The sequence below is a fragment of the Mixophyes fleayi genome, chromosome 6 (assembly GCF_038048845.1).
Source record: "Mixophyes fleayi isolate aMixFle1 chromosome 6, aMixFle1.hap1, whole genome shotgun sequence".
NCBI classification, from domain to species: domain Eukaryota; kingdom Metazoa; phylum Chordata; class Amphibia; order Anura; family Limnodynastidae; genus Mixophyes; species Mixophyes fleayi.
The window spans coordinates 212,516,846-212,534,557 of NC_134407.1; the positions used below are offsets into that span (position 1 = coordinate 212,516,846).

Sequence of the window (17,712 nt, forward strand, 5' to 3'; positions counted from 1 at the left end):
CCGCATAGCAGGTAAACCCAGAATGGTAAAAAGATATAAAAGTAATAATCTTTCCAAACTTCAGTCCCTATTCTGCTCGAAACTGAAGCATGAGTATATAAACCGGCCTAAAACTCGTCCTACTCTTGTCAATTTCCGTTAAAAAAATCAAAGTGTTCACACACTTATCGATCTTCCGTCTTCTTGCAGTCAATGCCTCTGAAGTTGGAGCAAGGGCTATTCTTTCACAGTACCAGAAGGATGTTAGGAAGGCTCATCCATATGACATTTTTCTTCACAGACTGTAACTATGAAATTAGAATGAGAGGTTTACTATAAATAATATGCCTTCTGGAGCCATGGATTTGCCACTTGGCATGGACCAAGGAACCTTTACAGACCACAAGAGCCGTGAATACATACCAGACGCTAAGTGCTTAACCTCTCATCAAGCCATATGGGCTGTGTTCTTTTCAGACTTTGAGTACACCGCTATTTGTGCCCTATTATGAAGGCAGACACTCACCAGATATTTTTTGAAACCGTTCCTAGCTATATTTTTTTCTACATATTATTTTCCCTAACGGCATGACAGGTTTCCCACAGCCATGGATATATTCTATTCAGCTACAGATGACATGCTTTCATAAAATAGGAATTTACAGTCAAAAAATAGAAATGCCACTAAAATATAATCACACATTCTTTTCTCAATTCAAAAAACAGGCACCAGAATTAGATTTTGTTGAAACCCTCTGACAGTCCAAGGCTTAGCGCAGCGTTCCTCAACTCCAGTCCTCAGGACCCACTAACAGTGCAGGATTGCCAGGTGACCAGTGAAATAGTTATACCACCTGCTACACTGTGTCAGTCAGTAATGAATACACCTGTGCTCCAGCAAGGAGATATGGAAAACATGTACTGCTAGGGGGTCCTGAGGACTGGGGTTGAGAAACACTGGCTTAGCGGAATGCAGCTAGGATGCGGGTGGAGGTTTTTTTTGTTTTTTTTTAATTCAAATCCAAGCATTAGGATCATTCGTTACTGACAATATGTTTGTGTAACGAGAAAACAAGGTTTCAGCTAAAAAGCATGCACAGTTAAACACATTCATTTGCTGTCAAAATCAGGGGGTAAATGTATCAATATGCGGGTTCTTCAACACCCGCGTGTTCAGCCTCTTCCGCGATTAAATTTCAAGCGGCGCTGCATTGTAAAGGGTTAACTTCCCTTTACAATGCAGCGCCGCTTGAAATGTAATCGCGGAAGAGGCTGAACACGCGGGTGTTGAAGAACCCGCATATTGATACATTTACCCCCAGAAGTGATAAATAGTTTTGATGGAGATAAAATAAAAATAGGCATCCACCAAAAATGTCCTGCTAAAAATTATTGAGATCCAGAGCTGTATAAAACACTGCTGGGGTGGACTCTAGTACTATTCCTATTTGACAATCTTTATTAATTTCTTTTTCAGTTTCATTTAAGAGACGTATTATTATATTTTCTGCATATTTACATACTCCCGGGGCCTAGCGCTGGAGAATAACCCCCTGTGTGCCGAATAAACACATTATACATTTGCAAACATTTATTAAATATACATTTACACACTCGCTGTATTACTCTGCCGGTGCAGCAGCGCACAGTTAAAATACATTTCACATTTATTAAGTTAACCCCTCCCGTGCCTGCTATTGAGCATAGTATTAATATTGAATTAACGTCACCTGTTAGTAATAAAGTCATTAAGGATATAATACTTAAAAGAAAAAAAGTATTTTTGTTTTTTAATTTTTTTCCATAAAATACATTTATTAGAATGCTGTTAATGTCTACTGAACATAAAATACATTATTACAGTTGCTTGTGATTGCAAACACAAGTTCTAGCATGTATACAAGACTGTCGTCACTTAGTATCCAGGACTTAGACTAGCCCTATAGCTGGGGCAAGAGCTACGGAAGAAAAACAAGTAACTTTGAGATGCTCATAGATTATTATTATTATTATTATTATCTTTAATTTATAAGGAGCCACAAAGGGTCAGCAGCGCCATACATAATGCATACAGAAAACAGTGACTCAAGACACAACATGATACAGAAATAACAGAAATGAACAAAAATATATACACAGGTAACAAGGTAATGCAAATCCAATTATTTCTGGGACAATGAGTGAAAGTGATGGTAGAAATCAGCGAGAAGAAGGCCGAAGCTTAAGAAAACAGGGCTAGGGAAGCAGGCCAAGAGGTACAGAGGGTGATGGAATAGTAGAAGGAGCACACAAGGAAAGAGGGCCCTGCTCCTGAGAGCTTACATCCTAAAGGGAAGGGGGAGACACAAATAGGGTGATACTAACTGGAAGAGAGAGCCAGGACAAGGGAGTTAGGAGGAGGACTGATAGACTTGAATAAAGAAATGAGTCTTCAGGGCATGCTTGAAGCCTTTGAGAGTAGACGCTAAACTGATGGAACGTGGAAGATCATTCCACAGCTGGGGAGCAGCCCGAGCATAGATAGATTCGAATGTGGCTGCATGCGCTTGAGTTTCGCACGCCCCTACTGTACATTGACTATGGAAAAACGCCTCTTCCCCGCCCCGTTCACTCCCCGAAATTGTAGACTGCAGTAAGTGTCCTTTGCGATCAAGGACACAGCGGACAGGGCTGTGCTCACGGACGTATCTCTCAGTTCTGTGAATGTGCAGTGTCCTAAATGTATATACACTAACTGTTACAATCACCAGTCTCTGTATATATATATATATATATATATATATATATATATATATAATCTCACAATTCTCTAGATGCCAACATACATCCTATTTTAACCCATTGCAACCTCAACATTTAACATATTTTAGCCTTATAGCATTCCCATTGTCCCATTGCAGTCTAAGAAAGGGAGGGGAGAAAGTACTTGCTGCATTCCTGCGTTTGCCATCCACGATGAAGAGTGCTATTGAGGACAGCCTTGGCTTTCAAAGCCTACTTGTCCTTCCAGCATGCGTGTTTAGCTTAGCTCAACATACTTAGCCGACCTGCATGCGCAATACAGCCGCATGCGCAATAAGGCAACCACAAAGCAAACCTATTCTTGTCTGTCACGATAACTCATGAAGAATGGGGTCTGGTCTTGGTGGGAAGGACTAAGTGTGAAGTGACCTCTGCAGATAAAGATATAGGGGCTGATGCACAATTGGCAGCAATTGCAGAAGCAACGTTCATTAAAAAAGCCAAGTACATATGCAAAGTGACAACTATCTTAAGATGCTTGCCTGTCGGCAACATTAGCTTATGAGCGTGGTATACACCAGGCACACATCACATATGTCGCACTTGTGCCCTAGTCTTTAACCATTTATTTTATTTGCATCAAATGCATTCCATATTAGGCATCAATAAAAATGTCAAAACATATTTAATACAGCAAAAAACAACACTCTTGAGAACGAGTTCTTTTTTTTGATAAACCACGCAAATAAGAGCATAATATATCCTCAAGCCATGAAGAAATAACCAATCAGCACAGACAGCAATTTCCCACACCACCCTTACTGTACCCTGCCAATGTGAAAACCACCCCGTCCTTCCTATTCAGAAACAAGTATAAGTTGTAGGATCACAGAAATCTGCATGGGTGCATATGCATGTGCCTACTGGCAGGAGCACTTTTGCAGGTAGCATGTGGCGAGGTGAGGCTGAAGGAAAGGAGGTAGTGGTCAGAGAGTGGGAAAGATAAGCTGGAGAAACTTGAGATGGGGCAGTAGCGAGAGGAGAAAAGGTCAAGGAAGTGTCCATCACAGTGGGTGGGAAATGAGGTCCACTGGGAGAGACCAAGCGAGGAAGTGAAAGAAGTTCAATGGCAACAGAGACAGTGTTGTTATCAATAGAAATGTTGAAATTACCTAGTATGATAGCAGGCAGGTCAAATTATAGGAAATAAGTGAGCCAGGCAGAAAAGTTGTCAAGGAATTTGGAAAATGGACCAGGGCTGTGATAAACAACAGCAACATGAAGGTGGAGAGACCAAAACAGATGAAAAGTGTGAACTTCAAGGGAAGAGAAAGAGAGGGAAGGTTTGTTAGGGCTCCTTGCTTGACACAAGATGAATCCCTTTTGCAAGCCGCCTTTCCTGTAGAGTCACAGGTACAACAGAATAGCAGGCTAGACAAATATACACAGCAAATGCTATCACTGTTAGCAAGGCCATCCACTGCCTGCCATTAAAACTAATGATATCCAATCAGAGCTCTCCATAAGGAGCGAGCCCAACCACAGCCTATTGCTGCAATTGCGGTCATGTGACTAGCCAGGAAACAGAAAGACGTGTCCTGGCTAACTAGCAGCCAGCTGGGATTGAGTTGTTCAGTGTGAGCCATCATGAGTAGCGTGGCAGCTCATAACAGGGTTCAGAAAGTATGACTCGGATGGTGCAGCTTGGAGAAAGTAGATTGCCTATTCCACCACCTTGTCTTGAAGGTATGTGCATAAGGTTGGCAGGATTGCAAATACGGGGTGGATAGAAAGGATTGAGGAGGCGAGATGAGCATGAGCAGATAGTGGGGATTGCACAGGGCAAAGGGTTAGGTGAGATGTCACCAGCAGCCATGAGAAGGATCACGGTGAGAAAGAAGACATGCGAAGAGGAATGTGTGAGGTTTATTTCTGTCTATGTAGGCTGGTGAGCGTGGTGTGTGCAGGAGACAAAACAGTTCATGTGTACAGAAGAGCGAGAAGGGAAGTAGTGAAGGGGAAATCATAATGGGGGAGGGAGGAATAGGATGATGGAGAGAGAAGAGGAGTTTGGAGAGAAGTATGGTGACAGTGAATAGGAGAGAGTGTAAATTAAGTAGGTGCATGATGGAGAGATGTGAGAGATATATATGAATGTGTATTAGCTGGGGTAGGTCATGAGAGAGTAGGAAGGAACAACTGATCCAAATTATTTAGGTCAATGAAGGAGGTGAAAGATACTTTACCGCACCCTGGGGTAATAGAGTAGTTACTGTAACTCTGACACAATGAGGTCCAGAATGCTGATAGCTGGGTGCAGGGGGTCCAGTAGCCAGAGATGGTAACAGCGATCACAGTTGAGCTCTTTTTATTCACAGACTGTGCCGTGTCAGTCATCACTATCATTCGGCATTTACACCTGACCTTTAGCGGGTGCCAGATACGGCTGAACACAAACGCACTTACAGCAAACACCGGACTTGACTCGGCCACATCTGCTTTGTAATTACACTTTACATAGCCCACGTTAGTCCACCTCTTCCCTCCCACGTTCCGCCTCTCACGTCATAGAAGTCGTAAGTGTCAGCTGCGTGCACACGTGGATTGCATGCAATTACATTCATTGACATAATGTCCGTTTCTGGCCATACACAGAGCAATTTCATGCAAGATACCCTCTGCAAACTGAAGTCCATCCATTTCATGCAAGAAATCACAGCAAAAAAATTAACATTTTAGAAAAGTTTTTTATGAGAGCAAATAAGTACAAAACGGAGCTCAGTTAATAGTGTAAAAACAGTAAAATGTAATAAAAGTAAAGATATATTTACTTAATGTGTACTCGGAAAGGTATATCAGCATAACTATAACATTATAGTGTACACCACACTAAAATTTATGTTTCTGTAGAGTTGTGTTAGGGTGAGAGGAACGCCATTTTAATCATCACCGTAGGCAGCAAAATGATTAGGCCTCTCCCTGTTGAGTTACCATCAAAATGGATCCAGTGATTCTCCCAACAGCAGCTGGATGTAGAATGTCATTGTGGAAATGGAAGGTGACGTTGTTGTTTTTTTAAAACACAGAATTAATGACTCAGGGACAGGGTATATAGATCTGCACTAAGATTCTATATTGTAGTAAAACATATTTTTATAATGAATCAATGACATAAAACACAGTTTGTCTGGTCATTAAAATTTCCTTTGTGCGATTTTTATTATGGAATACTGTTTGTGTTGTATTTTATACATATTTTTCTAGATAACCATAATGACTGCATTGTATGTGTGTCCTCTTTACATGCCCTACAGATACTAATGACAACACTGGAAATAAAATCAAGTGTTTCATACATACAGAAATATATTATTTACTTTCTCTTTAAACACATATGTATCAGTTATTATATTGTTATTTTGTAATAAATACACCAGGAAATTGTGTCGTGTCACAATCTATTAACCACTTGTCGATACCGTTCCAGTCTAACCTCACTCCTGTACAGGGGCGGTGCAAGGGTTCTCGGCGCCCTAGGCAAGCCGCCCCCGCCCGCGCCCCCCGAACACACTAAATAAAAAAAAAATTAGATTTCACTTACCTTTTCTTCCTCTAGCTGCTCCTCGCGATGCATGCTGAGAGGGAAGAGGAGGGGGGAATAACTTTATTCACACTGTCTGTCAGTGACAGACAGTGTGATACCTCAGAGGCGCCGGACAGACTATCACATGATCACTGACTGACGTCAGTGATCATGCGGACATTAAAAAACAGCGGCGGCCGCCCCGCCGCCGCTGCTGTGCATCTCTCTCGTGCCGCTGAACCGCTGACTAGATTAGAAAATCTAGTCAGCGGCGCCCTGCAGGTCCCGGCGCCCTAGGCAACTGCCTAAGGTTGCCTAATGGGAGCGCCGGGCCTGCTCCTGTACAGAAATCATAATCATCATTTATTTATACAGCGCCCGCTGTATACAACTGGGAACAAACATAGTAATAGACAATAATGCAGACAGAGATGAAAAGGTCCTGCTCACAAGCTTACAATCTATGGGGTCAATGGGAGTCGGACACATGAGGTTAAGTCTACATATTGCATTTCGGTCCATCCAGATTACAAAGGTAAAAAGTGATTAGTATGCTGTGTGATCCAGTCACACAGTAATGTTGGTCAGGGGGTCAGAGTGTTGTGTGAATTTTGTAAAGGATGGTAACAGGGTATCCTAGAGAGGTTAAGCGGGTGGTTGAGGGGGTGGGGTACGAAATTTAAGTGGGATGAGAAGCGGCATTTTAAAATCTGCAATGCCGCTTCTCATCCCACCAATTAGACTTTGGCTTAAGTGTAATAGTTAGAGACAAGTTGCAATTGAAAATGACGAACTAACAACATGCCGTTGTTTCTGGGGATCGTGATTTCTTACCACACTGCCGGGCACTTGTTCTGTCATTCTTAAGGTCAGTCCTCCTATCTTCTAAGTCGGGGAACTCATTTTCATTTTGGTCCCTTTGTGGTAGTCACTGTTGGTGTTATCAGCACCATTAAAGCAACTACCACCAGGTTGAGGAATATTATAAGCTTGTCTGAAGATGTCGGTTTTCAGAGAACACTTGAAGGGTTGTAAACCAGAAGAAAGTCTTACTGTGCGAGGGAGGGAATTCCACAAAGTGGGTGCAGCCTGAAAAAATTACCTGTAACCGGGAATGGGAGCATGTAATGAGAGTGGATGAGAGACGCAGATCTTGTGCAGGAGGAAGTTGTGGAGTTGGGAGATATTTTGAAACACATGAGGATATGTATGCTGGTGCAGCTTTGTTGATGGCCTTGTAGGTTAGTGGAAGTAATTTATATTGGATTCAGTAAAAAACGGGGAACCAATGTAGAGACTAACAGAATGACTCAGCAGATGAAACACGATTTGCAAAGAAAATCAGTTTAGCTGAAATAGATTGTGTCACTCAGAATTTACTTCCGGAATCCGTCACACTTACATTGGGGTCTTCTCTATTTGTAACACAACAACTAGGTCTTGACATTCTACGTTGACAGTTTCTGGCAAAGAAGAAATCCCTGATTTCTATCTTAAGAGATTTGTGCCTAAAATATCTTGCAAATGACAAGAGTTGATAGAGACACCTGCTTCTGAAATGGGTATGGATTTGTGACCGCTCTAGAAATATTTTACTACGTCTAGCCATTTTTTTTATATCAAAAAGTAAACATTTTTGCAGTTCACTAATAAGAAATGTATTCTGATGCTTGGTTTTAAAATTGGAGGAAAAATGTGTGACGTCATATAATCCAAATTTTGGATATGAATGTAAATTGTTGCCCGATTTATGTAGACCCATCCTAAAAATGTGTTGGGAGTAATAGAAGTTGAAACAAATGATTGATTTTGAATTAAAACAATTATAATAATGTGTGACATCCCCCCCCTCATTCTAGCAATGGTGTGTTCTGCTAATCCCTGGACCCTCAATATATTTTTAGGATAAAATGTTTTTATCACAAGAAGATCTGCATACCTGAGGGAACGAACCATCTCTTGATGGGTCTTTTTTGAAGGGCTTTAAAGTAAACTGTTTATTATGCTCGCAGCATCCAATGACTTCTCTGAAAGTTTGGTGTCTTTATTGTCTGTTGTGGCTCAAACATGGTTGTTGCCCTGAGACTATTTAGATCTACTGTCCTACAAGGCGTCTCCAGGCGAACTTCAAATATAAGTTTCTCCAAAGTCTTTTACACTCATATAACTTTTGAGACATAAGAGAATTACATATGTTGAATTTTTCATCCAAACTCAAAATGTTTTCTATAATTAGTCGTATTCTACTTCTACTGATATTTTCCAAATACTTCTAAGTCTTCAATCCTTTCTACCCTTCAGTTGGAGCAGACACCAGTAGGTATTATTTGCGCTAGCCTGGTTGCCAGCTAATCTTTCGCCCCCTGGAAATGTACATTTATTAGCCCTCAATTTCTCATAATAGAAAAAGAGAAAACAGATACAATATTACTGTACGTTAAACTTGTTTAATCCAATTTCCAATAAAGTTCTGGGAGGCACACAGAGCTGTACTACAGGGCTGTAAAGTTCAGATCACATTGGAGGCAGAGTAGATCGACTAAATTAGCTCAACTAGAATCTATCTTCGAGGCAAACTTTAAATTTCGTTAATTACTGAACTGCAGACCAATGAAGTGATGATTATAGACCAACTATCTGTCACTCCTTAATATTAATATCAAATTGTTAGAGAAAAGTTTATCCACCCAGTGTTAACTATCTGCTTCAAACATACTAAACTGGGTTTATCCCTAAATGGCAGGAGGGAGGATAAATTAGATACATAGTTAGGAATCACTTATAGATATATAAGTGCATCATAACCGTGCCTTTTTCCCATAAACTGTGCACTACACATGACCACAACTTGTACTTGTAGTTAGAGTTGCATTTACCGCTCCTTGCATTTTAAGTGTCGGGCCAGATGTATTCACATACATGCGTCCCAATTTGGGTTACACGTTTAGATATGCTTTTTAGTAGACGTGCAAACATATGCTCAACGGATCAAATTTTCAGGGCCTAAGTTACTGTGCCTAGTTTGGTGATCAAACTGTTGTAAACTAGATTTGACTATCAGTGGCACAACGGTGGGAATAGATATCACTTTTTTGCAAGTCCCTATTTTAAGCAAATTTCCCCATTTCAAGCTGCCCATATTGTGTTCCTTTACGCATACTTGCTGACTTTCTGAAGACAGTGTCTGGGAGCTGCCTGTGGGGAGGTGAGCGATACAGGGGCGGAGCTATGCAAATTGTGCCATTCTGGTCCTGCCCCCACAACGTAATGAGGCAAACGTAATTTTACAACGGGGGACGGGGCAAAATTCTGCGATGTCCACATCCTATGTGGGAGGATGCCATACTCTCCCGGCAGTGCTACACGGAATCCGGGAGTCTCCCAGACATTACAGGATTTACGTCCAACATCACCATATGGATTGTTAAATATGATTTTTTGTTTAGGCCTCATAAAGCCTTTGTTCAGCCATTTATTGTAACTTGCATAGAAATATTATTTGCTGAAAAAGATTAATTTTTCTGCTGATTCGCAGTTTTACAAGATGTAAGCCCATGGCCTTGAGGTTAAGCTGACATAAAGAACTCCTGGAGAATGTATCAAGATATGAGAACAATAAGTAGCTTCATTTTCAGCTCGTAGTGTGGGAGCTGTGCCCTTGATGTTGGACATGGCACATGATATAAAACCTCCAGCTCCTCTTGAGATAAGAATAATATACTCATCTGTCCTGAGAAGGGGGAGAAAGTAAACACCTCAAGAATATGTAAGAAAGTTGATCAGTAGCGCTTCCCATAGACTTGTATGCTTATGACGTAGGACTTATTTATTCAGTAGGCCGGCGGCTCCCAAAGTGTGCGCCGCGGCTCCCAGGGGTGCTGCGGCGCTGTCACTGGGGTGCCGTGGGCCAGGCAAAAAAAAAAGAAAGAAAACAGAAACTTACCAATCCGCGCGGCGCCAGGACCCAGCAGCCTCCTCTCTCCCGCAGCTGTCACTGACGTCATTCAGTGATGGCTGCTGGGTCCCGGCGCCGCGCGGATTGGTAAGTTTCTGTTTTTTCTTTTTTTTTTGCCTGGCGCGGGGCAGAGGGAGGGGGACAGAGGGCAAACCGAGGGCAGAGGAGGAGGAGGACAGAGGGCAAACCGAGGGCAGAGGAGGAGGAGGACAGATGGCAAAGGAGGAGGACAGAGCGCAGAGGAGGAGGGGGACAGTGGGCAGACCAGGAGGACAGATGGCAGAGGAGGAGGGGGACAGAGGGCAGACCAGGAGGACAGATGGCAGAGGAGGAGGGGGACAGAGGGCAGACCAGGAGGACAGATGGCAGAGGAGGAGGGGGACAGAGGGCAGACCAGGAGGACAGAGAGCAGAGGAGGAGGACAGATGGCAGACCAGGAGGACAGAGAGCAGAGGAGGAGGACAGATGGCAGACCAGGAGGACAGAGGGCAGAGGAGGGGGACAGAGAGCGGAGGAGGAGGACAGAGGAGGGGGACAGAGGGCAGAAGAGGAGGACAGAGAGCAGAGGAGGAGGACAGATGGCAGACCAGGAGGACAGAGAGCAGAGGAGGAGGACAGAGGGCAGAGGAGGACGACAGAGGGCAGAGGAGGGGGACAGAGGGCAGAGGACGAGGACAGAGAGCAGAGGAGGAGGACAGATGGCAGACCAGGAGGACAGAGAGCAGAGGAGGAGGGCAGAGGAGGGGGGCAGAGGGCAGACCAGGAGGACAGAGGAGGGGGACAGAGGGCAGAGGAGGGGGGCAGAGAGCAGAGGAGGAGGACAGAGAGCAGAGGAGGAGGACAGATGGCAGACCAGGAAGACAGAGAGCAGAGGAGGAGGGCAGAGGAGGGGGACAGAGGGCAGACCAGGAGGACAGAGGCAGAGAGCAGAGGAGGGGGAGAGAGGGCAGAGGAGGGGGACATATGGCAGAGGAGGAGGACAGGTGGCAGAGGAGGGGGAGAGAGGGCAGAGGAGGGGGACAGCGTGAGAGATGGCAGAGGAGGGGCCAGCGTGACAGAGGGCAGAGGAGGGGGCCAGCGTGACAGAGGGCAGAGGAGGGGGCCAGCGTGACAGACGAGAGAGGGCAGTGTGCCTGGATGCAGAGGGGGCAGTGTGCCTGGTTGCAGAGGGGGCAGTGTGCCTGGATGCAGAGGGGCATTTTTGCATACAACTAAATAAGTATTTCTGTCGTGACCTAAATACTTATTACAACTTTTTGACCCAACTACCTCTAAAACAGGACTGTTCAGTAATTATTTTGGAGGGGTGCCTTGAAAAAATTTGGAGACTCTAGGGGTGCCGCAAACGGCAAAAGTTTGGGAACCACTGCAGTAGGCTATAAAAAATTGTATCTTTGTATCAATAAATCAGAGAATACTCCTTGTATACAGAACTTGGTCTGTGTCAATTCTCTCCAGCTGATTGAAACTTCTACTTTGAAATCCCAAACTTCCACCAGACAGCAGGTGATATTTTTGTACAATACTGTGTTAAGCAACACACATCCTGCAAATCTTCTAAACAAAACAAATGTAACAAGCAGTAAATAAAGAGAGCAGAGGGTTCTGTAATTATTCTGCTTTATGAGAACAGTTCTTAAGTTTAACTCTGATGTGGCACAAGAAAATGGCCACCGCTGCAGCACAATGTCTAACCACGAGTTTATATATCAAAGTGACCAGTGAGATACCGCTGTGGCCCTGGTGTATATAATGTGTCCTCTTTTTATTTATCCGGTAAAATAAAGGGTTAAACAAAAGGACTGGAGAACGAGAGCCCGAGTTTCATCCTGAAACCTCTTTTTTTGGAGATGATCTGAACCACAAGAAAATGGCGGCCGCGGCGTTTCATTGCCCTGCCTCTTGTTTTTCTAGTGACCGAGGAACGTCACACGTTCCATATATGAGGGGGCGTGGTCTGGGTTTGTCTTCACTTGATATCGGCGTTACCTGGGAGGGAATCTGGTGGAACGCACGGGCAGGAAGTGGTATATAAAATCTTCCGGGTGAGAGGTGACAGGTTAGTAGAGCATAAGAGGAGACATTGGTGGTACTGGCAGCAGGTAATTACATTTATTGTAAGCTTTTATTGCATGCCTGCAGCTTGTTATTGATAATACCATGTGATATAAATATATATAGTGAATTCTAGTAATATAAATAGTGACAGTGAGTAGTAACAAGAATAGCAATAGTGCTGCAGAGCCCCAACTATGAGAATCTGGGAACATCTAGGGAAGAAATGACTGAATTAATTCATTCAGTTATGTCAACAAGATGAACATGTGTCTGAGACTCCCTGTCAGCAACATAACACAGTCCCTAGATATTGCCCCTTAGGGACAGGGGATGAGCTTTTTTTTTCCTGTGGCGGGGACGAGATTCAGGGAAGCAGAGTATCAATTTAAACTTTTAGACACTTTACAGAACCCCCAGCCTGCAGCGGAACATGGAGCACTGAGTAAGAACATCAGATCACAAGTAATATACTAAGAACAAGCCATACCACCAATCTCCACCCTTATGCTGATGGAAAGGTGCTCGAAGGACCCATGGACCCCAAGTAACAATGAAAGGATCTACAGGCTTCTTCTACCACAGACAATGTGCATACAGAGTAATTCTCTGCCCTCACAGTAGAGCATAAATATAAAGCCTACATTTTCCTAGAGATCACTGGAGTGTAGACCAAGACCTCTGGGACAGTGTGCTCTGAACAGATGAGTTAAGGTGGAGGCCTCTGACTATTATTTCAGTCATTCTGTTCATTGGAAGAAGCTTATAACCGTTGCTTAAAGCTTGGTTGGGAGAGTGTTATGGTTTGGAGAGACTTTCCTGTTACAGAGCCTGGACAGCTCGCTGTTATTGAGACGACGACGATGAATTCCAAAAGGTTTCAGAGTATATTAGAGCCAAATGTGAGGCCATCTGTCAGAAATCTGGACTGAAAATTGATCCAGGCCAATTGTTTGGGCGACAGGCCATTTCACTATCCTTGTATTATTACTAACTCCGTTTTGTCTGATATCCTCTGTTGTGTTTGTGTCCTGTTCATGATTTCATTTGATTCCTTCTATCTGAACTCGCCTTCTATCTATGGGGGTCAGCTATGCCTCCTAAGAAAAACATGGAGGTGGGCAACGTGCTTGATAGATTTGTCTAGTGGTCAGAGGCAGCAGATTTTGGAAATTCCTGTGCCAGACATTTTGCAGGCTGCGGGTAATCCATCTTCCAAGTTACAGCCGCAGGATGTGTTAGAAGTCATTACTGGTTGTCAGAGCCAAGTAGAAGGTACTGAAACTGACCTGACCTTCGTCATAGCTGAAGGCTGAAGAAACCAGTAACTAATCTCTAAGTAATAATGATAATACCTGTTTCATCCCTGTAGACGTGTGATTTGGTTATTATATCTCCTGTGTTAATACTCAGCATAATAGTTACACCATAATGTCATAATCTAACTTAACAATGAGATGCTTCGATATTATCATGTACATTTGTTGTGTAGCGTAATCACGACAAATGTACATGATTGTTATTGATTTTTATTCAATTGTTAATTTTTTCACAAATGAGCAGATGGAGGTCCATTAAGGGCTGCAATGGGTAGTGAGACGGAGAAATGTTGTATTTCTTCAGGGACAGCAGTCAAATCAGGGAATCAATCTTCAGAGCACAAATGATTTTTATTGATACCTTGTGCAAAGATAAGTAGGATACAATACTTGGTTAGAAGTATGAACATTATGAGGAAAGGGATTGACTTTCTACACGAGACATCTATAGCTACAAGGGTCCTCTGGTTATGTCCTTGGGCAGCAGATCCGCAGTCTAAGAGTAGTCTAACCACACTTCCTTTTAAAGGTTCTTTTCTGTTTGGAGGTAGACTGTACATGATGATTTATAAGATTACAGGGGGCAGATCCCATCAATTATCACAGGATCTTAAAAGGTCTTCTTCCTCTTTAGTCTCTCTTCAACACTTTAAGGAAGCCAGAAGGTATTGTCCTGGAAACAGTTTTCTAAACCATTAGGTGGCAATGCAAAGGAGGAGGATTCAGACCAAAGAATTCCCAATGGCTGATAGGGGCATATTCAATTAGCTTTCCGGTCTGCGTGATCGCGCCGGAAGGTACCGAGTAGTCAATACACGGTACCGCAATAACGTGGATTTTCGTTCGCAGCCCATAGGGTTGCGTACGAAAATCCGCGTTAATGCGGTACTGTATTAATGGCAATAGTGCGCAGGATTCGCGGTAACGCGCGTTACCGCGAACCGGAAAGCTAATTGAATATGCCCCATAGACTGCATATCTTCCAGAGACTATTGAGAGACAAAAGATTTGGTAATATGTTATTGTGACAGGATGGACCGCCTATGCCACCCTGTCTGTTTTTGCTGGGAACCGGCTGGGTTTACTTTGCCACCGTTCCCTTTCGTTATCCCAAATGCGCCCTCTTGCCGCAGTAGGTGGGGCTTACAATGCTGCCACCACTGAGCTCCTTCTATGGCACTCAGAACCACGTTCCTTCTGGATAACTGATGCTGCTAGCGCACCTCGTTGTTGGTGTACCCGGGCTGGTACTCCTGACCTCTCACTATAGATCAGGGTTGCTGTGGATGGATCCCCCCCTGACCTATCACACTAACCAGGGCTGCATGGGTAGCAGGCAGAGTCGGTGGTACTGGAAAAGCTTGGTTTCAAACAGCAGACAGACGGAGAACGGATGAGATTTTAGGGTCTAATCGTCAGGTCACAGGATTACAGCAATATTGAAGATGTTTTCAAGCAGGTCTCGAAGCAACATGTTTATTTGCTCTCACTAGTTAAAGGTCCCAGTGATCAGGTCAGTTGAAATCAGAAGAATACATTACATGCTCACACAGCTTACCTTTTATATAGTTCTGACATATCTCCTAGCAGAGGTAAGCCAGCCCCTTGGACCTAGCTGGCTCCAACCCGTCTAGAATATTCCCTCAGATCTCAGGATGTAATCTAATTTTGCATCTAATAATTGAACTTCCATATCAACTTGATCTCCATCAGATCTCAGGATTTAATCTAGTTTTGCATATAACACAATTTAACTTCTACATCCCCACTTCAGATGTTCTGTCTCCATTGTTTAGAGTTCCTATCTGTCTAACAGGACATGCATTCAGGTAACGGCCCCCTGTTGTGCATTCAAGTGTTGGTCGTTCACATTGAATAGACTTAATTAGCCTTAATGAGGACACATCCTCTAGATTACACAACAGACTTACAAATGCTTATCAGAAATCAAACATATACCTTAGACATGAATGCATTTTCTTGCACCAAGATATGCAAAGGGCTTTCAAAACAAAGACTTATTGTATCAGGTATACATCAGAAATAAGGTATTTGCTTTTTAAAGGTTAAAACAGAAAAAACTAATTTCTATACCCTGGTCTCAGAAATAATGATTTCCTATCTCACAATATACACAATGTAATAAATAAGTGCACGTGCAATTATATAAATAAGTGCACGTGCAATTATATAAATAAGCGCCCTGCGCTATGTCCTCTAAATAAATTTATACCAAAAGTTATTTAATAGTGATCCAATCACAGTTATTGTATTTTATTTATGGGGTGCCACAAAGGGTCCGCAGCACCGTATACAGAGCATGGGCCAAAACAGTACACGGCATACAGGGCAGTCCAAAAACAAAGTTTAATAAGTATAAACTCGGCTGAGAACAGGTGCACAAGGCTAAGAGTGAGGGTGAGTTACAGTATAGTATGGTTAGTGAGAGAGGATAGTGAAGACTGATAGAGGAAGGCAGGATTGGGCAAGTGATTGTACGTAGGGCCGAAGGAGAGGGAAGAGTCAAGGATGATCCCCCAGGCATTGAACTTAGGGAGCAGAGGAGATGATAGTATTACCAATAGTGATGGAGAGGATGGGAGGGGAGGAGTCTCTAGAGGTAGAGAAGATAATAAGTTCAAATTTGGCTATGTTAAGTTTAAGGAAATGTTGGGACATCCAGTAGGTAATGGCAGAGAGGCAGCAGTTCACCTTAGTGAGGGGGAAGGGAACAGAACAGGAGAAGTGAGGTACGTTTGGGTGTCATAAGCTAATAAGATCACCCAGTGAAGAGGGCCAAGGACGAAGCCCTTAGGGACTTCTGCGGGACGTGGGGAAGTAGGGGAGGAAGAGGTAGAGAGAGAGAAGGAGCGGTTAGAGAGATAGGAGGTGAACTAAGAGAGGACAGTGCTAGTAGGAGAGGGTGATTGACTGTATAGTAGGCTGCAGATGGGTCCAAACGGATGAGAAGAGATTAGTGACCTTTAGATTTAGTGTATAAGAGGTCATTAGTGACTTTAGCTAGGGCAGTTTCTGTGGAGTGGAGGGGATGTTAACTAGATTGGAGAGGATCGAGGAGGTAGCTGTTGGAGAGGTAGTTAGTGAGACAGCTGTGTAGACTGGCAGGTTGAGTAATTTAGAGGCGAAAGGGATGTGAGAGATGGGGTGGTAATTTGACAGGGTGTAGGGATCAAGATTTGTTTTTTTAAGAATGGGCAAGACTTGAGCATCTTTGAAGGATGAGTGGAAAATTCCAGATGAGAAGGTTAAGTTGAAGAGGTGTGCTAGGTGAGAGCAGGCAATAGAGATCTGAGGAGGTGGGGGGATGGGATCAAGGGAGCAGGTAGAAAGAGGAGAGAACAAAAGTAAAGAACCATGGGATGATGTTTGGAGGGCAACGGGAGGGGGGGGGGGCAGTGGGGATATGAGAGAAGTGGGAGGAGGAAATCTCTGTTCTGATGGCATCAATTGTGGTGGAGAAGAACGTTTCAAGTCAGAGCCATAAATATATGGGCACAACTACTCAACACACAATTGCTGGTGTTGGATAATTATATCCAAAGGTTGCAAAATAGAATTCCAAGAATTACCAAAGGGAGGTATTTTTGTCCAAAAATACATTATTCCCAATGTGGCTGGAGGCATTGTGCAATATTTTGCTGATATTGATGGAAAAGATTGTCATTTCTCTCGTCCCCACCAATAAGAGGGGCACTGGCTTCTTCTCCAAGATTTTTTTTTTATTCTAGTAGAGATGCAATTTGGAAATTTCCGGACAGCTTTGTACTTACTTTTGTGCCCTTCGGCCTGTTTACATCTTCAAGGCCATTTTCCAATGTACTGGTAGTTTTCATGATCGCTCTCACGAAACTAGGATTTGCTGTCTGGCCCTACCTGGATGATATCCCGGTAATAGGGAAATTAAACTGTATCGAACAAGCAAGAACAGCCATGGTAATCTATTTTTTTCAGGAGTACAGATGTATCACAATTATGACACCTTCACATCAGCTACAGTGCTTAGGTGTACACCTAGATACAACAAGATGAAAAGTATCACTGTCAGACTGTGCAGACTA

The 17,712-nt window shown here is 43.3% G+C and overlaps 1 protein-coding gene across 7 annotated transcripts in view; it reads left to right on the forward strand.

The window, feature by feature from the left end:
* The window catches only part of LOC142159866 (uncharacterized), a 63,093-nt gene that overhangs the window by 37,718 nt on the left and 7,663 nt on the right, over nucleotides 1-17,712 (forward strand). For 2 of the 7 annotated variants that reach the window (XM_075214698.1, XM_075214701.1), the window contains exon 1: nucleotides 12,305-12,361. The exons of 3 other annotated variants lie outside the window; for them this stretch is intronic. The gene's annotated coding sequence lies outside the window, so the exon portion shown is untranslated. Of the gene's footprint in view, nucleotides 1-12,241; nucleotides 12,362-17,712 lie in introns of those variants that run through there. 2 more of the 7 variants (XM_075214700.1, XM_075214699.1) reach the window with 2 other exon arrangements.